General features: G+C 50.5%; 2 protein-coding genes across 3 annotated transcripts in view; one reads left to right on the top strand and one right to left on the bottom strand.

The window, feature by feature from the left end:
- Window positions 1-21,838, bottom strand: part of SKP1 (S-phase kinase associated protein 1) — a 259,109-nt gene that overhangs the window by 93,504 nt on the left and 143,767 nt on the right. The gene's annotated exons all lie outside the window — the stretch shown is intronic.
- JADE2 (jade family PHD finger 2) overlaps window positions 1-21,838 on the top strand; it is a 182,451-nt gene that overhangs the window by 84,524 nt on the left and 76,089 nt on the right. The window contains exon 1 of one of the 2 annotated variants that reach the window (XM_069869376.1): window positions 19,968-20,301. The exons of the other annotated variant lie outside the window; for it this stretch is intronic. The gene's annotated coding sequence lies outside the window, so the exon portion shown is untranslated. Of the gene's footprint in view, window positions 1-19,967; window positions 20,302-21,838 lie in introns of those variants that run through there. 2 annotated transcript variants of the gene reach the window in all.

Genomic DNA, 21,838 nt, shown 5'->3' on the forward strand with positions numbered 1-21,838 from the left:
CTGAAGCTGGGTTTGGGGCTTTAGGAGAAGCAGTTTGAAGGCACAGAAGTGGTTGGTGATGTGGGAAGGAGCTACTCTGCAGCCAGGTTGGGATGGGAGGCAGGCAGGAGCCTGGTGTGGTCTGGGCACTGAAGAGCACTTTCAAAATTAAATAGAGGGGGAGGGCATCTGCTGCTTAATCGCATTAATAATTGCAATGGTTTCGGTGACCCCACTCATAGGAATAAATGCTCTGAGCAGAAGTTGCAGGACAGGCCCTTACAAGAAGAGTATTTTCTTGGGTTGTACATGCACCAGGGCATGGTAAATGCTAATGATTTACAACTGTCTGAGCAACCCAATTACAAACCTGTTTCTTTTGGCTATTTGCTGAGTAATGACTCTGCTAAGCTCTTTTTAAAGCATACGCAAAATCACAGACCTCAGCCCTGTGCCCCGTATGCCCTCACTGGGTGGGGAGCGTTGCCTTGTCCACCACCTCTTCAAACAGCATTCCCAGTGCTGCTGCTGTGGGGTTTGTGCTCCAAAAAGCCCTGGGTTTCTGTGTCGCTGCAGCCCAGAGTTCTTCAACAGAAAAAGAGAAAGGGTACCTACATTTCTATCCTGATTTCTTTCTGTGGACAGGTTTAAGAACCAGCTAATGAAGTGTGCCTGTTTGCCACAGGTTGCTGTCCTGCAGATTTAAATGGGATCGCTCAAAGATCGGTTAAGTAGCTTAGCCTCTAATTTCATTCACCCTGGAGTAAGCCTTGTCGGGTATGTTCAGGGAGCTAACAGAAGGAAAACAATGGCTCTATTAGGTGAAGTCCAGTAAATGAGAAGTATCAAAGGTATAATGTCCTAACCTGCTGAAAATAGTTGAAAATAATGGATTGGTTCTTCACTTCTAAGTCAATGCCTTTACTTTTTTGCATTACTTTTTTATTACTTTTGCACCTATAATGTGTTGGAATGACTCAGTTTTAAAGGTCTATAATAATGTTCCACTGCTATGAAGACACCAGATAATCGCTCTTCATCCTTCAGTCTACAGCCTAGGGTTGCATGTGTTTAGAATATAGCTAGAAATGGGCTGGCTTCCATAAAAAAAGAGTAAAATAAGAGGTGGAAAGAGCATATATTGAGGAATTATACACCCAGGACCCCATGTTTTATCTATGTATTGGGAATCAGAAACTGCATGTGATAATCCAGTGATGTACAGAGCTATTTCATGGGAGAGCTGGTGCCACAGCAGCGCACTTCTGCCCTTCTCCTGTTCAAATAATCACACTTGCTCACAGATACAGTGCTTGTGTTAATATTTTTAGGGAGATCTGGCAACTTAGGTGGCCTCAGACCATTTCTGACACTTCTTGGTACTTAAAATAGCAGGGCTTAGTCTTCAAAACAGTGAGGCTGTGAGCATCAGACCTGAGCTGGGGCTCTGGAAATGGGACCCAGCAATCTGGGTCAGCTTAAGTTTTGATGTTAAGAGTGAGTTGGAGGAGGGAGCTGGACTTCCCAGCCCATTCTGATGCCCGAGTGCTGCCCTCCAGAGCAGAGAGCCTGCTCTCTGATGCTTGAGTTTCCTCTCGTAGCAGGGATGTCTGAGGACTGTATTCAAAGCAGAGACAAGAAGGCTTGGCCTAATAACAAACTTATTGACTTAGGGCATTTGAGGGTATAAGAAGTTCAATAAATTGGTGGTTTGCTGAGCATATTGGCCATGTTCCTCTTGCTAAAAGATCTCTCTTGAAGCAACCAGAGCCCTAAAAGGAGCAAAATGGAGAATGTCTAAAAAAAGAGTGCTGGCTTGACAGTATCGCGCTGTTCCGTCCCAGTCTGAATCCAGTTCTCGACTATTCTCTGCCTTCAGTCCAATAGTATAGTCATATTTATTTACTTGGCTCTGCTGCATTAATGAAAAAGCCGCTTAACAAAACAAATAGAAGGGAAGGACATTTGCAACCAATTATGGTATTGCTGATCAGTCAAATTGTGCTGGAAGTTAGATGCTGAAGTTCAGCCCAGGCAGCTGATCGATGTACCTGGTAGCTTGGCACCAGTGCGTGCTATCAACTTAATAAATCAATGTAATCTCAGATGCTGTGCCAGGATTTGTGTGTAGTCAATAGAACATCAATATTATATAATGATGGTGAAAACTACTTGGCCAAACGCCGTGCTCTTATCTGCTGTGGAGCCCAACAGCGCTACAGCAGGCAGGGTGGAATTTGGCTAGCTGCTCTTTAAATATACCCCTGGGCATCATTTAAAATCGTGTTTTTAAAGCCTTTCTTTTTTACAACCACAAGGGAAGTTAGCACTCCAGCATATAATTCAGGGTTGACCAAATTGCCAGCTAGCTATCTGCTTCTCGGGGAAGACTTGCTGTGTGCTCCAGTTCCTGGAGAGGGGTCTAGAAAATAGGTGCTTTCTCTTCTTAATGAGCTCTGGCATTTTAGCTGTGGTAATATGGGTTTGGTTTAGAAATGAAGGCCAAAAGCACAGCTTTTTGCTGAAAACAAAGTTGTTGTATAGGGAAACTGGGATGCTTCAAACTGCTCTGTGATGGACTAGAGCTTCTGGAAGTGCTGGTGGTCACTTGCTCCCATGCTTCATGACCAGTTTGAGTGCTCTGTGCTCTCTTTGCTCTTGTCCGGTTAGTCTGGTCTCTCTTCAGCTTGTTCTCTGCAGTCTGCTGGTGTTCCCAGCTCTCCATGCCTCTCCTCCAGGGAATTTGCTCTTATCAGTGCGTGTTTATATTTTGGGAGCATGCACGGGAATTGAGCCACGGCTGGGCTAAGGTGCTTTGCAAAAGCAGGGAAAAAAGGCAATCCCTGCCCTGAGGGTCTTACGTTCTGCAGGCACTAACAACTATGGGGATACAGACTAAAAATAATATAGATGCATAAGGCAAGGACCCCTCTTTGGTGTTATTTGGTTTGGGGAATGCTTAGCTGAGAGCAGAAGGAAGAAGAAAGGAAAGCAAATCTTAGTTCCTGGGTTGCCCAGCCACAGGCAGGGCTGCGTTCAGTAGGGTTTTGGCAGAAGCGAGCTGTAAGGATGGTTCTGGAGGAGGAGAAAGGAGTGGCTGTTGAGATTTTATCGGGAAGGTTTTCCCAGGCTTAAAAGGAGGCTGAGGAGAAAGCGAGCCTGCGCTCAGGGAAAGAGCTGACAGATGGATTAGAGAGGCTGGCGGGGTAAAGGTTATGGGCTGGCGGTATGGTAGGTAGGTTATTGGTTCCGAGAGGTAAGAGGAGATGGGGAGAGGTAATAGGAATAAAGAGGAGAAGGCGAGAAGCTTGTAAATAATGTACACAAAGGACCAGTATGATTGTGGAGTGAATTGATGTGGTCTTGAGGGCAGCTGTTGAAACTGAAGATGACAATAACTGATAAAAGAGCAGGGAGGCTTGGTGGAGAGTACATTTTTCTTTTAAAAAGGAGGCTTCAGTGATGTTAAAGTGCAAGCTTGAGACATGATTATGAAGAAATCCAGTCTGCGTGTGGTGGATGAAACTGGGCCTAGGTGAGTGGGAGGATGGGATAACACCTGGGTGCGAAGGAAAGGGGGAAAAGGGAGAGGGTGGCAGCAAACCACCTACACCCGCATGGAAAGTGGAGATCTGAGCTGTTCCGTAGAGTTGTTGCAGCATCCTTGAGTTACTTGTGTATTTTTCCAATTTAATCTTTGATTAATGCATCTTTTTTGTATCTTTACTGATCCTGGTAACTTACCCAGCATCACAAAATGTAGGTGACTGAGTGGTATCCTGGCTATTCAGTCTGATCATCTGAGATCAGCTTCACACAAACAAGGTTTCTTTTGCCGTTTCCAGAAGCTCATAGCTAAAAAATACTCTGAGAAAATTTTGCCTTGCGTTGCTTTATCCTTTCTAACTCTGGCCATCACCCAAATAAAAAATGGCAGTGGTCTGTGGAAAAAAGAATAATAATTAAAATATAGATGCTTACTTGTATTTTTCCAAACCACCAGACCAGTTTACCCATTCCTGAGAGCAGACGCAAGCAAGTAATGTTCCCCTTAATGTCAGAATGCAGAATAATGCCTAGATGAGCCTTTCAAAGAAGGTACTTTTATATTTGTCCTGTGAAATGTGGAAGATGATCAGATATTTTTCTCCTACCCCAGATCCAGACATGTGAAGTAGTAGATTTGTCTTCCTTCCTTTATTTGCTTGGTTGGCGAAGAATTCTTTTTTATATTGCTTTTTCTGTTTGTTCATGTTGGATTCAAAAACAGGGCGTGTAACAGTTGGATGGGGGATTTATATCAGTTAGACTTGGAGACCATCGCATCCTAGTATATGATGGAAGGCAGGTGTGAAATCCCAGATCTCTAGTTTTCATTTCCTCTATTAGATATGAATAATAGAATAATTCACACTCTTTCAAGAGCAAACACCAGTTTCTCCAAAGTGACTTCTTCTGTTACCCTTCTCAAATTAGAAGCCATCTCACTGTGTTTCAGGTCTCAACCATGCCAGCAACAGCTGCATTTCTCTCTGGAGAAGCCTTCATCAGAACTTCGGCTCCTTGTGTTTCCAGGAGGAGCTCCTGAACTGTGGAGAGGGTGGGATAGTGAGGAGCAGGGCTGCTAGTGAGGATCCTCAAGAGGTGTCAATCCGGATGGCATCTGGGCTGGTGTGCCCAGCAGGTGCCTGCTGGGAGGCAGTGGATGTGCTCCAGGCATCTCCTCCTGACAGCTCTCTCCGCGACAGCTGTGCACCCAGGAGCTCTCCTGAGCCTTTGCGAATCTCTGTGTGTGTCTGCGTGTACCCATGTGCTCTGACAGCCGTTATTTCCACTTAACCAGCTGGCTGGAGGTGGAGCGATGATGGTGGTGAAGTGTTGCAGCCTTGGGCTCTGGTGCTCACCAGCTCCTGATGCCACGACGTGGCGAGTCAACCTGAAGATCTGCAGGAGGCAGCTGAGAAATACGGCCCCAAACGAGCCTGTGGCCTCAGATGACACACAAGGATGGGCATCTCCAGCAGCCCTTGATTCTCCCAGGGAGGATCTATCCCAGGGATGGTAGCACATTTACATAAGAAGCAACTGGGTGAGTAACACCAGCCTCTGTAGACATCAAATGCTGCAAGTATTTTGTGGTAAACCTGTTGCTGCTCTGGGCAGGGAGGATGCACTTTACTCCGAAAGCAAAGGATGAAAGCCTTTGTGGCAACGGCTGTGCTTTGAAAGCCACTGAGCCCAATCCCCTGCACAAGCAACTGTTCTGTTTATCAAAGTAACAGATCTCCCAGAGCAGGCAATACCACTGCCTGTGCGAAACGGAGCCAGCGCACACTACAGCCTTGCAGCCTTTTGCTAGTGCTGCTGAGTATCTGAGCCTTGTTCCAGCAATCTATTGCTGCTAACTGCAATAAAATAGTGGATTTGAGGGATTCACCTGTTCAGGCTGCTTGTTCAGGTAGGCTCAGGATGCTACACAGTGAATATAACCACTTTTATTAGATAGTCAGTCTGAACCTACCTGACTGAAGTGGCTGTAGTTGCCTGATCCCTGAGCTATGGGTGTGAGGTGATGAAGGGTTGTCATCAGAGCTGAGTCTTAACAATAAACTAGATTTGCACCTTGCATATCTGTAGATAAGATTATTTCAAAGCCAAATGGTGACTATAGTGGACGGACAGACAGACAGGGAACCTGGATGCGGGGTGATTCCTGGCTGTGCCCTTGGCCTCTAAGAGCACTAGTGCAAAATTCTGCGTGCTTCAGTTTGCTTACATGGAGATAAAGACACCAGACCCTGGATTAAAAGTGTAATTAAGGAGCCACATTATGATTATCACTATTTTAGAGGCTGAACAGTGTGCAGAAGCTGGCAGTGCCACTGCTGAGCTTCCTCAAGGAGTGCATGTGTTAGTAAAAGGGAAGAAGAAACAGTACAGGTTGATTTTTCTCTCTCACAAGGTGAAGAAATGGATTATCTGTGAAACAGCCAGCAGTTTTTATTTACTGTGAAATTCTGAATCTTGCTCTCAATTTCCCATCAAGATAAAATACAGGCATTTGGTTAAAATGGTAACTTAATGCTCCAGAGGTTTAATTACCACCACTCTATAAGCAGAATCGACGCAGAGTGCAGTCTGCAGCTCCAAAATTCAACAAGAAATGCAGCTCCCCACAAAGCAGTCAATAAAAGGAAGATGTATAGCATGCACTGAGATTTTTTTTTTGGTCCTTCCCATAGCTGAACTTGCAAATCTGCTATTGCTAATAGTTTTCTTTCAAACCTCAGGTTCTCTCTGAGCTACTATCAAACTCTAGCTCCTTATTACAACGTGTTAACCTTCTCTGTGTATGTTATATACATACATGTGGCACTGGATTAAGGGATTTAATAGTGCTGGAAACTAAATTTCCAGTTCTTTTCCTGTAGAAACAGAAAGCTCTGGCTTGCACTAGTCTCAGTAGTGGTGAATATTCAACTTTGTAAGGGCTTTGGTCAGAAAAAGTGTATGTCCTGCTCTGGCTGCTGTGATCTCTGCTACAGGTCTCTGCTCTGTGGGATGAACGATCGATGCTCCCCTGTTGCAGTTCCTGGTGCTTTTCTTCTTTGCAGACCTCAGGACTTGCAGATCAGACGTAGGGCCAGCCTGGGCCTTACTTAGTACTGGTTTCCCTCTGCAAGTTAAGATTTCTCCAGTGCACCATGGGATCATAGAATCACCAGGTTGGAAAAGACCCACAGGATCATCGAGTCCAACCATTCCTATCAAACACTAAACCATCCTGAGATGGAGCCATTTCTGCAGGACCTGTGGTAGAAACAACAGAAATTGCTCTCAAAAAAAACCCCTTTGCTGCAGTTTCTGCCCCCAAAGCAAGGGTTAATTTTTCTCATTATTGCCAGACCCCTATAAAGAGCAGCACATTTTGTATCCTGCCCCTACTGACTTGTGGAAATAAGAGATACCCTATTAACAATCCCTGTCCAAACAAAGCAGTGGCCTGGTTAGCACCAGCACTTTCCATCCAGCACCAGTATTTGTTTTTCCGTGCTCTTAATCTTATAAATTGAATTGAGTTTGATAAAAGTGACTTCCTGAATATTGTGTAATGGTTTGTCTGTCAGGATGGAAGACAAACAAACCTGACCTTGAACTTGGAAATTTTCCTCCCAGCAGGTAGGAGCTTCCAAAAAGCTTCGTTGATCTGGGAAATGACAGAGGGGATGCCTGGTCTCCTCACTGCCCCGGGACACAGTGAGGCTTCCCTGGCAGCCACACTCTTTCCCCAAAAAAGCTTTGGAAAATGCTTTTGATCCTCCTCTGAGGATGGGAGAATCCCCCAGAAAGAGCAGCAGCAGGCAGACAGCAGCACATTCTTGCTCCAAAAAGGAGGCAGAGGAGAAATTCTGGCCATATCTGGCATAGTTCAGCCTCCAGGGATTAATTAAAGGCTTCTTCAGTTTTTCTTTCAAACCTTGCAACATTCATCTCTGCCTCACTGAATAGGGAAAAGGGAGAGGCATTTTCTCTGGTGAATCACCAGCCTGTTTCAATTTTCAGTCCTATATTGCAGTAATATTTTTTCCTAAGGGAATACCAGAGGAAGGGCAAACTTTGGCGTCTCACCGTTGGAGCATTACATCATTAATACGAGCTGGAAATCAGAGTGGTGGGGGAAACGTGTTCCCTAAACTTAGCAATCCCCCTCCTTTTCTTTGGTGCTTGTGTCCCCTCTTCCCTGCCCATGGGTGAGGCAGCTGAAGGTATTGACAGAGCCAGTGTGGGGCCAGGGGCTGGGGGTGGTGATGCTGCAGGAGGTGTCCTGCACTCCAGGGAAGCAAAATCCTTTCTTTTATGACTCAGGCTTATGGTGATGGATGCAAGGCAAGGAGCCACCTGGCTCTCAGGGCTCTGTGAAGCAACATGAGGTCTTTCATACAGGTTTCTCAGTGCTAAGAGGACTTGGGAGATTCTGTTTTCTGGGGAGCAGCTGAAGAAACACTGCAGCTCCTGGCTCAGCCTGCCTTGAATGTGTGTTGCTCCGTCCCTTGGATGCTGCAGACCCTCTGGCTGTGCCCTGGCTGCAGCATTTGTTTTCTGACCCCATTACCTATTCCTGTTTGGATTTCAGCTGCTTAGGCTTGATCATTTTAAACCCCCTCTATCTGATTATCAGCAGACCAGACAGGCCAGATATGATGCTTCCTGGGGGATCCCCAGCAGCACTGAAGAAGGATCAGTTGCCTCTCATTCATGCTCCTGGAGGAGGTTGGTCTGCAGAGAAGGGGGGAGAATTATCAGGATAGTACAACAGCAGTGGAAGGCAGTGCTGCATGTGCTGCAGCCTCACAAATCTGAGAAACTTTGCTGCGTGATTGATTACCTTGCTGCTGGCATGCAAGGAGATGTGAGCTGGCAGGTGCCTACCACTCCAGGAGGGTATCGGTGATGGGCACCGGTGCAGGAGGATGCTTCTGGATCGCTAACCTGCACCGGTGCAGGAGGATGCTTCTGGATCCCTAACCTGCACCGGTGCAGGAGGATGCATCTGGGTAGCTCACCTGCACCAGCACAAGATGATGCTTCCAGCAGCAGAGCAGAGAGTGGCTGCCAGTGCTGAGCACCTCAGCTATCATGCTGGCATGGCAGGGTACAGCAGATTGGTACCAAAGCCGAGCAGCCCTGTGCAACCTTCCCAGAGCTGCCTTGCTCTTGCTTTTCGGTTTTTCTATTGTTATCCCAAAGCTGTCCTCCTCCTCCCCCCAGCAGGATGAAGAAGCCTCCAGCTGGCCTAGGAGGCTTATCAGCTCTGTCTGGCTGGGTGTTAACAGTCTATTTGCATAAGTACCTGTCCCCATCATATGCCGCTTGCCTTTGTGACTCACTGGATTTGTTTATTTTCCCTCCAGCAGGCAGGCTTGCGGCGAGCTGCTCCCCAAGCTATGCCAGGGCAGATGCCACCACCCCGGGCACTGCGCGATGCCACGCGTGCTCTGGCCAGGGTGTGCACCCTCCCTGGCTCGCCCGCTCCTTCTGCCCTGCGGGACCAGCTTGGAAACCAAACGTGTAACTCGCTCAGTCCTGTTTTCTCCTGGCTGTGAAGATAAAATTAAACTGACCCCCCTCTTTTCACACCTCGGCAGCTGTCCCTGGCTGAGGAGAGCGAGGCTTCCCCTGGGACCACAGTCCCAGCTGGCATTGCGAGGGATGGGGGATGCTTCTGGGGGGATGGCTGTGATGGCTAACGCGCTGTCTCCTCCCTGCTGCTAGGTGGGTACCAGTTTAGATCCCTAAAGCCCTTTCTGAGCTCAGGTCTCCGCTCCAAAGGCAGAGGCAGCGTAGCCGGCCAGAGCGACTCTTCTGGATTTGCTGTGCTCAAGCAAGCATCACTACAGTTCTGCTCCAACTGTTGGTCATGACCGTGGAGTCACCTCCTCAGGTAGGAGCTAAGCGGTCTTGTTTCTGCTCATTAGCTCCAAAAGGTTTTTCCATCCATAATAAGAAAGTCATTAATGTTAAACTTCCACTGCCAGGTACGATTGATTTGGAGATTATTACCACTATAAAGGGGGTACGTGTTGCATATACAATGTGTTAAAGTCCTGGCGTGCGGGAATTATTGCTTCAGTGGTTACCTGTCACCCCTGGAGCTCACCAGCAAACAGGCTCAGGTGGATGTGGGGCTGCTCAGCAGCCTGGCAGTGCTAGTTAGGAGTGGCTTGTTTTCAAAGGGCAAATAGATAGCTGGTATGTCCTCTGCAGAGGGGCTGTCCTAGGAGATGATGAACTCAATGATTTAACAAGTCTTTGTGCTCTTGTTGCTGTGATGTTTTATGAATTTTATTTTATGGCGCGCACTCTATGTCCTCCAGACAAGACTCAGTGGGGGATCCCCCCTGCAAAGAGCTACCAGTACTAAAGTATTTTCTTCTGAATGTGGCCTAGAACCCTGTCCTGCTGGTGTGCTACACCTCCCCCTCATAGCTGCTGAGCCAGTGAATCAGCTGTCCATCCATCCACCCAGCCGCTTCTTGGATGTAAAAGTTATTTTGGACACTTAGGGAGTGTTTGTGTCAGCCTCCCCTATGGTTAATACCAACCCCATAAGCAAACCTCCATCATTTTATTTATGACTTTTGGATGAGATAATGGTTTTCCACTTTGAAAAGAAAGCTCTCTACTTCAACATTTATTTTCTATAAATGCTTTGGCATTTATATTGCAACAGGAGACTATTCAGTGACATTATCTGATAAATATCATGTTATACAGCTGCAATTTACAATGCATATATTTTTAACAGTGCTTCTAAGCTAAATTAAATGCTTCTAAAATATGGTACTTACGGAAAACAAATGTCTCTTCTAGCGATTTTGGTTTTCAGGGTACACTATTTTTTAAAAATCCGATACCATCTCTATCCTGTCAGGCAGTAAATTATGCATTTGCACTTTCATAAACTCTCCCCTTGGGAACTTAGTCAATGAAATGGAAATGTCTTTTTCACACCCTCCAACTCCAGAGAAATAAAGGGAAATAGCCAACTCAGTTATAAACTGAATGTCTAGAGGGAATCCGTATAAAATGTGGATTAATGCAGTCTTGATGCATGTATTGTTTAGCATATGTAGCGTTCATTCCAATGGCGCATTGAATTGTGACTCAGATCTTTAGTGTCTCTCCTCTTTTTGTTTTTAATTGGGAAAGTAATTGCTTGTTCTGTGCTGGGATCTGCAGGTGGGAAGGCACCCTGTCAAGCCAGGGCAGCTGCCAGAGGAGGAAAGCTCTGCTGGCCTCCTCAGGGGAGTAAAACACAACTGCTTTTACACCTAGGGAGATCCTTCCCTGGGTTGTGGGGTGGGAAAGGGCAGGACAAGGGCTGGTGATGGCATGTTCTGCCATGGGGATAGCCCTTCATGAGGGAGAGAAGAGGTACTTTGGCAGGTGGACTAGGTGATCCTTGTAGGTCCCTTCCAACCAAACTATTCTAACTTTTCTAAATCTACTACTATTTTTTATTACCCGTCATTCAGAACTATGGACTTTGCCCATAGCAGCCAAACTGCTTCACGATGAAACTCTAAGTGTCCGAAGAAGCCATGTTATTGCATTATCACACTGAACAGGGGATGTTTGAAATGCCAACAAAAAGGGAGCAAAGGAATGAAAGTGGGGAAGCATGTTGCTTGATGCTCAAGGATCCATCCAAAGCATGAGGAGATATCATAGAATCATAGAATAACCAGGTTGGAAGAGACCCACTGGATTATAGAGTCCAACCATTCCTATCAAACACTAAACCATGTCCCTCAGCACCTCGTCCACCCGTCCCTTAAACACCTCCAGGGAGGGTGACTCAACCCCCTCCCTGGGCAGCCTCTGCCAGTGCCCAATGACCCTTTCTGTGAAAAAATTTTTCCTAACGTTCAGTCTGAACCTCCTCTGGTGGAGCTTGAGGCCATTCCCTCTCGTCCTCTCCCCTGTCACTTGGGAGAAGAGCCCAGCTCCCTCCTCTCCACAACCTCCTTTCAGGTAGTTGTAGAGAGCAATGAGGTCTCCCCTCAGCCTCCTCTTCTCCAGGCTAAACACCCCCAGCTCTCTCAGCCGTTCCTCATAAGGCCTGTTCTCCAGCCCCTTCCCCAGCTTCATTGCTCTTCTCTGGACTCGCTCCAGAGCCTCAACATCCTTCTTGTGGTGAGGGGCCCCAAAATATAATATAAAAGGTCTCTTATTGCAGAAGCAGCACCAAAGCTGTTCGGCTGACCACCCGTGGTCCTTATTTCTCCAAAGCATTTGAACAGGTTCCCCAGGGAAGTGGTGGGCTCTCCTTCCCTGGAAGAATTAAAAAAACATGTAGATGTGGCACCTGGGGACACGGTTTAGTAGGCACAGTGGTGCTGGGCTGACAGTTGGACTTGATTATCTTGGAAGTCTTTTCCAGCCCTAATGACTCAATGAAATCTACCCTCAAGGACACTTCGAAAATCCACTTCTTCCAGTTCAGGGACTGCATAATATGTGATGTATTAGATGCACTTTGCAACGCAAGTGAACTTACAAAAAAACAAATAAACAATCAACAAAAAAAGGAATCTTGAAATCTGACAGAAAAAAAACCAGTGCACAAACCCCACAAGAATCTGAGCATCTTGGCACAAACCTACTTACGGATGCATTCCTTAAAGGTAATCCCTTCAGACAGAGAGAGGCTGCCATTTCTTTAAAAGATATTAAAGCAGCTGTTGCTGGAATACAGAGATTTTTTTGAGCTATCCATCAAGGAATGGACATTTGTAATGCTATATCCCCCCTTTTTTTTCTGTTTACAGTTTATTTTGATACTAAATTTCTAGCTACTGGAGGTAATTGAGACTCCAAACAAAATCTCACTATCCACTCATCTGCCAAATCAAATTTTCTTCTCCTGCAAGTATAGTATTTTTTCTCAGCTTCAGAGAGGAAGAGTTACACAGAATGAATGATAAAGAAAAGGGATTACTTTATATAATGACCATAGCAGCCATCTCTCCCTTGATCTTTCTCTGGCAGTTCATTCTCAAAGATGATGGGAGTGATTATTATTGTAATTTAGAACTGAGCTTGTTCTTTTTCCTTCTACTGCATCTGCTTACGACTCTCCAAATTTACACATACTTTAATAAAAACTAAATATCCCAATTTTAGCTGGGATGTTGGACAACCCTACCTGCAATATGGATGCAGCAAGGTTTTCATCATCTTTGTGTTCCCCTCCTGGAATGGCTATGTGCTACTCTAGCTCTTGATAGAAATTAAAGTAGCCATGAGGCTATTTTGACAACTTCTGGCTACCAGAGGCTTCAGAAGAGGGTATCTGAGGCAGTAAATTAGCAGCTGTGTGTCTCCTGCACTGTTTTCAAGTTGTGTGGCATTTATGAAGATCTCCATGTGCTCTCTTCCATCAGAGCATCTTCCTGCCCTGTGATGGTCCTCTAGCACCCAGCTTCAGGGCTGTGTGGGTACTACAGCAAGGGGAGGCTGAGGGTGCTGAGCTTTCCTCCCTGTTTCTCACTAGCTAACATCACAAAATGGATTGTTTCTAAGCGCCTTCAAAACGACAGTGGGTTTTCATTATGCTTGGGGGCTCCCTTGGACCTGTCCTATCCATATGTCTGGTGCCAACATACCAGGGTAATCAAATTCAATGAGAAGAAAGCAACTGGCTTTTCCCCTTCCTCTCCCGTGAGATCAGTCTGCACTAAAATTTCCACTGGCCTCAGGCTGAGTTTTCTTAAACTGAAGTGTTGGGAGATTAAATATCCTAGATTGAGGGACTGAAGCATCTCTTTTAGGAGGAGAAGCTGAGGGACCTGGTTCTGTTCAGCCTAGAGAAGACAGAAGGGACCTCATCAGTGCTTACCGATAATTAAAAGGTGGGTTTCAAGAGGATGGGGCTATACTCTTTTCAGTGGTGCCCAATGACAGGACAAGGGTCAACAGGTACAAACCGAAGCATGGGAAGTTCCACTTGAATGTGAAGAAGAACATTTTTACTGTGAGGGTGGCAGAGCACTGCAACAGGCTGCCTGGGGGGGTGTGGACTCTCCTCTGGAGAGATTCAGGCCTCACCTGGATGTGTTCCTGGGCAACCTGCTGAGCTCCAGAGGGTCCCTCCAACCTTGACCATTCTGTGAGTTCGCGATGTGCTTGTTCTCTTGAAGTTGCTTCAACAGTTTTGTAGTCATAACCCTAGGTTGAGCCAATTCATCCCCAAAACTCATCCTTAGTCCTGCCAGCACCGCGCTCCCCTCGAGCGTGGTAGCAGCTTTGGGACACGAGCAGTGGAAGCAATAGCTCTGTCCTGCTTCAGGGGATTTAGGATTAGTGACATGATTCAGCTCTGCAGAACTCATGCAAAACTCCTAAAGACTCCATCCTTCACTTAAAAACATCTGTTAATTCTACTTACGTGCTCGTCATCGAAAGCTTGCCTATATTTTTCTTTCAGGTTTGCAAAAATAAGCACAGGTGAGTGAAGATAAAAGGAAAACATTGCTGGTTTCTTCCCTGGAGATCGTATTTCTTACTTGTTGCATAACTGCTTATTTTAGCATCAATCAGCCGAGCCTTTGTTGTGTAGATAATTCTGTCCTTTTAGAGGATTTGTGCAGCATTATTTCTTCCAAAATGCTTCTTTTTTTTTGGTTTTTTTTTATTATTATTAGATTTATTTCTTCTCTTAGCAAATGCCAACTGACAACACCTTGTCAGAGCTCTGTCTAAGTGTTACTTAAATGTCATGCTCTGTAAACCAAGTATATATATCGTATACATGACCTTTCCGTATAACCATCCATCAGGTGTTATCTCTGTGTATTTTATGTGTGTGTTACATATATGCATTTGTATACAAGTTTTGTTTAAGTGTGCATATATGGTAGCTAAAAATCAGTTGAGCCTATGATCGCCACTGCCCAGGAAAGTACCCAAAATGCAGAAATGTCTGAATTTTTGTTGCTAGTGCAACTTAATCTACACCCTTTTGTTGAAGTAGAACAAGATATTAATTGCATGCTCAGGTTCTATTTTTCCTGGAGAAGAGACGGCTCTGGGGAGACCTTATAGTGGTCCTACAGTACCTGAAGAGGCTAAAAGAAAGCTGGGGAGGGGCTCTTGATCAGGGAGTGCAAGGATGGGATAAGAGGGAATGGTTTTGAGCTGAAAGAAAGGAGTTTGAGATTAGATATCAGGAAGAAATGCTTTGGTGTGAGGGTGGGGAGGCCCTGGCCCAGGTTGCCCAGAGCAGGGGTGGCTGCCCCATCCCTGGAGGGGTTCAAGGCCAGGCTGGATGGGGCTTGGAGCCCCTGATCCATGGGAGGTGTCCCTGCCCGTGGCAGGGGTGGGACTGGATGGGCTGTGAGGTCCCTTCCAACCCAACCCATTCCACAATTCTGCATGGCTGTGGCGTGGCAGTGCATGGGACGGACGCCGAGGGGCTCAGCAACGCCGGCTCGTTCCCATTGTTCGGCACGCGATCCTAGGCCTTAGCTCAGCACATTATTGACATGTCTGACTGCTTTTGGATTTCATAGCCACAGGAAATACAGCTCGAATATTTCTGCGTGCGGTTTTCAAGCAGAACAAGGCGCTCACCTTCTGCATACCAAAAATGCACTGAGATTGAGCCTAGGGATGCTTCGGACCTCCTGTGTGCAGCCCGTGTGATGAGCGTACCTGGCTTTTGACACGCTGTGACCTCCTTTAGAGGTATTGTCCAGGAATTCCAGAGAAACAGCCAGAAGGATCGTAAGGCTGTAGCGGCACACGGGACCGGAGCAGCGACATTGGCAGGTTCCCATGAAGACAGAGTTATTATTAATTTCCTTGTGGCTTTTTCTACGGTCCTTTTCGCTACGCTGCATCAGTGCTCCAGCACCTTCATTAATCCTCCCCAAAGAGCCGTTATGAAGATGGGTCAGGGTGACACATGGATGGATTAAGGTCAGTTTTGACTAATTCAGGGTACTCCATCTGAGAAGCGTAATGCTGCTTTTTTCAGAGCATTTAACATGATACAGCACTTCACGCGTGCAAGTGCAGCACCCGCTGCTTCCAGCTGTACGAAGACAGATGTCAGCGATTCAGGCTAAAGGTTTTGAGCCGTACACCAGCCATGTGGAGAAGACAACCAGCAGCACCCAGAAGTTTAGTTTAATGGCTTTGTTAGTGTTACAAAGCCTGTGATAAGGAGAGATTCCTCTTCTAAAGAAGACTTCTAACCTGTCCTCGCTCTCGGACTGCATCCACGTGTTGCAACCCTTGCTTTCTTCCACGTGCAGCTTTTCATTCTGCAGGTAAGATGAGGATCTGGCCAAAATTTGTTTTCTTTTTGACTTACAGAGCAGGTCCATGGCACGCAGGGAAAACAGATTGTGAGGGTGTAATTTAGAAATGCATTAGAATATGCATGCACAAGAATGTCTCCTTAAATCACTACAGATGCTTCACTTTGGACATTTCTGATGTTCAAAGCCAGGCTGGATGGGGCCTCAGGCAGCCTGATCGAGTGGGAGGTGTCCCTGCATATTGCAGGGGGTGGAACTGGATGATCTTTAAGGTCTCTTCCAACCCAAACTATTCTGATTCTAAAGAGGTAACACAGTGATCTTCAAGATGCCCCTCAATGCAGCTGGGGAACGCAGATGGGGTGGGATTCATAGGTGAAGTCCTACCAGTGAATGGCACCGGGTGCAGGAGCAGCAGGGCCAGCAGCCACCAAGGTACTTGGGGCTGGTGGGGACCCATGGAAAAGGATTATACTCAGTCCCACTGCTCCTGAAACAGCAGGAAAGTCTTTTTTTTTTTTTACCAAGGGGCTGGAGTTTCCCATGCCCTGGGGGATCACTGAGCAGGCTCTGAGCCTGGAGCAGCAAGTGTCCCAAGAGCAGCATCTTGGGGAACTTCAGCAGCCACAATCAGGTGTGGTTTTAGTGTGTGTTGTGAGTGGCTCTTCTTCAAAGCCCAATAACGTGCCTCATTTGGGTGGGTTTATCTAAAAGAGCGTAAAAGGCTCCCTCATGCCAAATTTCAAGACCCAATTTCTAGAGTTACAGTCCAAAAAACCAGACTAAACCCAAGACTGGCTAAAGCAATGCTCCTCTCCTCCTCTGCTCTCATCTTTGGAAGAGCCAAAGGACTTGGAGTATTAGGAAAACATCCAGTACAGGCTGCCAAGGCAGAAAGCTGCAGCCTAATTCATTCAAGTTTAGGAAATTATAAGGAGCCAGTGCAGGGACGTGCAGCAGGGAGCATCTGCCTGCCTTTGCCTGGCGGTTCTACCTGTGGTTCCAATGAGTTTGAACAACCGGTAACTCGGTTTTAGCGCTCACCTGCTTAATGAATTGAAGAGAGGGTGGCAGCTTGTGATAGAAAGACCATCTTTAACCTGAATTTTAATCTTCCACAGCCTGGAGAAGAGGAGGCTGAGGGGAGACCTAATTGCTCTCTCCAACTACCTGAAAGGAGGTTGTGGAGAGGAGGGTGCTGGCCTCTTCTCCCAAGTGACAGGGGACAGGACGAGAGGGAATGGCCTCAAGCTCTGCTAGGTGAGATTTAGGCTGGATATTAGGAAAAATTCTTCACAGAAAGGGTCATTGGGCACAGGCAGAGGCTGCCCAGGGAAGAGGTTGAGTCACCTTCCCTGGAGGGGTTTAAGGCACGGGTGGACAAGGTGCTAAGGGACATGGTTTAGTGATTGATGGGAATGGTTGGACTTGATGATCCGGTGGGTCTCTTCCAACCTGGTTATTCTATGATTCTATTTTAATGTTTTAAAACAGCACAAGACAACTTCTGCAGTTTGCTTGAGTGTTGGGCCTCTGGGAGTTCAGAAAGATGTATGTTTTGTAGGCAGGTCTATGCAATTATTAGTATTTTAATTGAAGAAAGCATTCCTATTCCGACGGCCACCCTGTTGCTGGTTTTCATCCTGGGGAAGCAGGTGGGAAGAGGCAGCCCTGAGCCACATGGAGCCCAGAGCATCCTTGGGGGGGGTGGGAGGGGGCACAGCATCCTTGGGATGCAGGTCATGCTCCTGGGGGGGCACAGCATCCTTGGGATGCAGGTCATGCTCCCGGGGGGGCACAGCATCCTTGGGATGCAGATCATGCTGCTGGGGGGCACAGCATCCTTGGGATGCAGGTCGTGCTCCTGGGGGGGCACAGCATCCTTGGGATGCAGGTCATGCTCCTGGGGGGGCACAGCATCCTTGGGATGCAGATCATGCTGCTGGGGGGCACAGCATCCTTGGGATGCCGGTCGTGCTCCTGGGGGGGCACAGCATCCTTGGGATGCTGGTCGTGCTGCTGGGGGGCACAGCATCCTTGGGATGCCGGTCGTGCTCCTGGGGGGGCACAGCATCCTTGGGATGCAGGTCGTGCTGCTGGGGGGCACAGCATCCTTGGGATGCAGGTCGTGCTCCTGGGGGGGCACAGCATCCTTGGGATGCCGGTCGTGCTCCTGGGGGGGCACAGCATCCTTGGGATGCCGGTCGTGCTCCTGGGGGGGCACAGCATCCTTGGGATGCCGGTCGTGCTCCTGGGGGGGCACAGCATCCTTGGGATGCAGGTCGTGCTGCTGGGGGGCACAGCATCCTTGGAATGCAGGTCGTGCTCCTGGGGGGCCACAGCATCCTTGTGGGGGCCACAGCATCCCCCGCGGGGAGCACACGGCGGGGTCACCCCCGCGGGAGGAGGCGGGAGCCGCGCTTCTCCGCGGAAACTCCGCGAAGTTTTGGGGAGGGGACACGTTTTCCCCCTCCACCCCATTCCAACCCCCTTCCCCGCGGCTCCGCCGGCGCGGCCGCGGCCCCCGCTCGTCCCTCCGCCGCCGGTTCCCACGCCCCGCGGCCGCGGCTGCTGCGCGGGTTGCGGAGCGGGGCGCGGGGGGAGCGGCTGCGCCCCGCGCTGGGCAAGAACCGTCTTTTTGACGCAGGAGAAATGGCAAATTTTAAGTACGTCATTAATATGGCGCCAAAAGGTTGTGTGTGCGCTTGTTTTTTTTTTTTTTTTAAAGTATAAGCTTTTTTTTTTTTTTTTTTTTTTTCCTGAAGGTTGCAGCGGCGGCTCCGCGCCCGGCGGTGCGGGGGGAGCGGGGGCGGCCGAGCGGGGGCTGAGCGAGCGGCGGGACCCGGGCTGCGGGGAGAGTTAGCGGGGTGCGGGGCTGAGGGGCTCCGGGGGTGCGGGGCTGAGCTGCTGCGGAGCAGTTTGAGGTGAGGGGTTGTAGGGGGGCGGGGATATTGGGGTGCGGGGCTCCTGGGGGGCAGGGCTGAGCGGGTGAGGGGCTCTTTGGGGTGTAGGGCTGCTGGGGTGCAGAGCCGCTGGGTGCAGGGCTGAGCAGGTGAAGGGCAGTTTGGGGTGCTGGGGTGCAGGGCTGAGCCAGGTGAGAGGCTCTTTGGGGTGCTGGGGTGCAGGGCTGAGCAGGTGAGGGGCTCTTTGGGGTGCTGGGGTGCAGGGCTGAGCCAGGTGAGAGGCTCTTTGGGGTGCTGGGGTGCAGGGCTGAGCCAGGTGAGAGGCTCTTTGGGGTGCTGGGGTGCAGGGCTGAGCAGGTGAGGGGCTCTTTGGGGTGCTGGGCTGAGCAGATGAGGGGCTCTTTGGGGTGCAGGGCTGCTGGGGTGCAGGGCTGAGCAGGTGAAGGGCAGTTTGGGGTGAGGGGCTCTTTGGGGTGCAGGGCTGCTGGGGTGCAGGGCTGAGCAGGTGAGGGGCTCTTTGGGGTGCTGGGGTGCAGGGCTGAGCAGGTGAGGGGCTGTTCGGGGTGCTGGGGTGCAGGGCTGGGCAGGTGAGGGGCTCTTTGGGGTGCAGGGCTGCTGGGGTGCAGGGCTGAGCAGGTGAGGGGCTCTTTGGGGTGCTGGGGTGCAGGGCTGGGCAGGTGAGGGGCTCGCTGGGGTGCAGGGGTGCAGGGCTGGGCAGGTGAGGGGCTCTTTGGGGTGCAGGGCTGCTGGGGTGCAGAGCCATTGGGGTGCAGGGCTGAGCAGGTGAAGGGTAGTTTGGGGTGAGGGGCTCTTTGGGGTGCAGGGCTGCTGGGGTGCAGGGCTGAGCAGGTGAGGGGCTCTTTGGGGTGCTGGGGTGCAGGGCTGGGCAGGTGAGGGGCTCTTTGGGGTGCTGGGGTGCAGGGCTGAGCGGGTGCGGAGCCATTCGGGGTGCAGGGCTAAGCAGGTGAGGGGCTCGCTGGGGTGCAGAGCCATTCGGGGTGCAGGGCTGGGCAGGTGAGGGGCAGTTCGGGGCTCCGGGCAGCGCCATGGGGCCCCGGCGGCCGGCGGGGGGCTGAGCATGGGGGCGGCCGGGCTGGGACCCGCACCTGGCCCTGCGGGTCCTGCCGCTGCGCCCGGGGGAAGGCGCAGGAGGGGGAGGAATTGAGCGTTTGAGGCGGAGTGGGGGGGGGGGGGGGGGGGTTGGGGTTGGGGGGTGGGTGTGAGTGAGTGTGTGTAAGGGGTGGGGGGTTGGGGGGGGTGTCTAAGCGCCGCCACCATTATCCGTCCCCGCTCCGAAAGTCGCTTCCCCGCCTCCCTCCTGCCGGGGCGAGCGGAGCCTGAGGAAGTGCGGGGTCAGGAGGGAGAAAAAAAAAAAAAAAAAAAAACAAGAGAAAAAAAAAAAAAAAAAAAACCAACCCAGGCGGGCAGGGCTCGCCCCGCCGCCTCGGAGCGGCCATCTCAGCTGGAGGAGCATCCATGGAGTTGCCGGGCCCGGCGGTGACACCGGCTTGAGCCGGCGAGGGGGCTGCCCCGGCCGGGACCGCGGGAGCTCGCCCGCCCCCCCCCGCCCCGCGGAGGCTCCGCCGGCCAAGGTAGGGGCTGCCGGGGCCGCGGGGGCTGCTGCTGCTGCTGCTGCACCGCACGGGGGTTTTGCGGCTCTTCCTCGCTTTGCTTCTATCTGTTTATTTCATGATTTAAGGGTTCGGTTTCTTTTCTGCACCCCCCCCACCCTCCCTCCCCCCCCCGGCGGGGGATGTGCAGCGTTTCCAGGGGTGGATTGCGCATGTTGGTCACTCTTGTTTTAAACTGTACGAGGGGGGATGTAAACAAGAACTTTTAAAGGGTCGGGTTTGCAGGCTTCGCTGGGTTTGGTGGTTTGTTGTTTTTTTTTTTCCTCGCTTTTTTTTTTTTTATTTTTTTTATTATTATTCCCTAAATTAATGACTGCGGCAGCGGGTGCCCCGCGGCCGGCGGAGGGGGCGATGCCGGGGGGGCTGCGGGGCCGGGAGCGGAGCCGGGATGGCGGTGCCCGGGGGCGTGGCGGCTGCCGGCTCCCGCCTGCCCCCCCCTCCCCTCTCCTCCCTCCCCTCCCCTCCGCCGCTCCGGGCCGACAACGCCTCCCGCCCGGGGACGCGGGATGCTGGGACCGGGAGGCGGTGCCCCCCCCTGCGGCCCCGGCCGCCGGAGCATCCCTCGTGGCCCCCCCGCGTGTCCCTGCATCCTCGCGCCCCAGAGCATCCCTCGCCCCCGTCCTCCTCACGTCTGAATCTTCCGAGCCCCAGAGCATCCCTCATTCCCTTCCTCCCTGTCCCTGCATCTCCCCCTCCCCAAAGTATCCCTCGTGCCCCGCTCCGTGTCCCTGCTTCCCTGCACCCCAAAGCATCCCTCGTCCCCTTCCTCCCCTTCCTCCTTGTATCTGAATCTTTCGAGCCCCAAAGCATCCCTCATTTCCCCCTCCGTGTCCCTGCCTCCCTGTGCCCCAAAGCATCCCGCGTCCCCTTCCTCTGTGTCCTTGCATCTCTCTTGCCCCAGAGTATCCCTCGTGTCCCCCCTCCGTGTCCCTGCATCTCTGCGCCCTAAAGCATTCCTCGTCCCCTTCCTCTGTGTCCTTGCATACCCGAGCCCCAAAGCATCCCTTGTCCCCCACTCCGTGTCCCTGCATCTCCTCCTCCTCCTTGTCCCTGTATCTTCTGCACCCCAAAGCATCCCTCGTCCCCTTTCCCATGTCTCTGCATCCCCCGAGCCCCAAAGCATCCCTCACCCACATTCTCCGTGTCCCTGCATCTTCCACACCCCAAAACATCCCTTGTCCCCCTCCTCCATGGCCCTACCGGGCATCCCCTGAGCCGGGCACCGGCTCCCCCCGCGGGAAGCCTGCGTTGCCTTGCCTCTCTCCCTCCTTCCTCCGCTGCTCCGGGCCGTTGGGGCTTCTCCCCTCCTCCCTGGTTGGTGCCCGGGATGCTGGAGGCAGCTGGCCCCCCAGCCTCCTGCATCTCCTGCACCCCAAAGCATCCCTTGTACCCCTCCTCTGTGTCCCTGCATCTGTTGTACCCCAGAGCATCCCTTGTCCTCCTCCTCTGTGTCCCTGCATCTCCTGCACCCCAGAGCATCCCTTGTCCCCCTCCTCTG

The sequence above is a fragment of the Phaenicophaeus curvirostris genome, chromosome 15, assembly GCF_032191515.1.
Source record: "Phaenicophaeus curvirostris isolate KB17595 chromosome 15, BPBGC_Pcur_1.0, whole genome shotgun sequence".
In the NCBI taxonomy this organism is placed as follows: domain Eukaryota; kingdom Metazoa; phylum Chordata; class Aves; order Cuculiformes; family Cuculidae; genus Phaenicophaeus; species Phaenicophaeus curvirostris.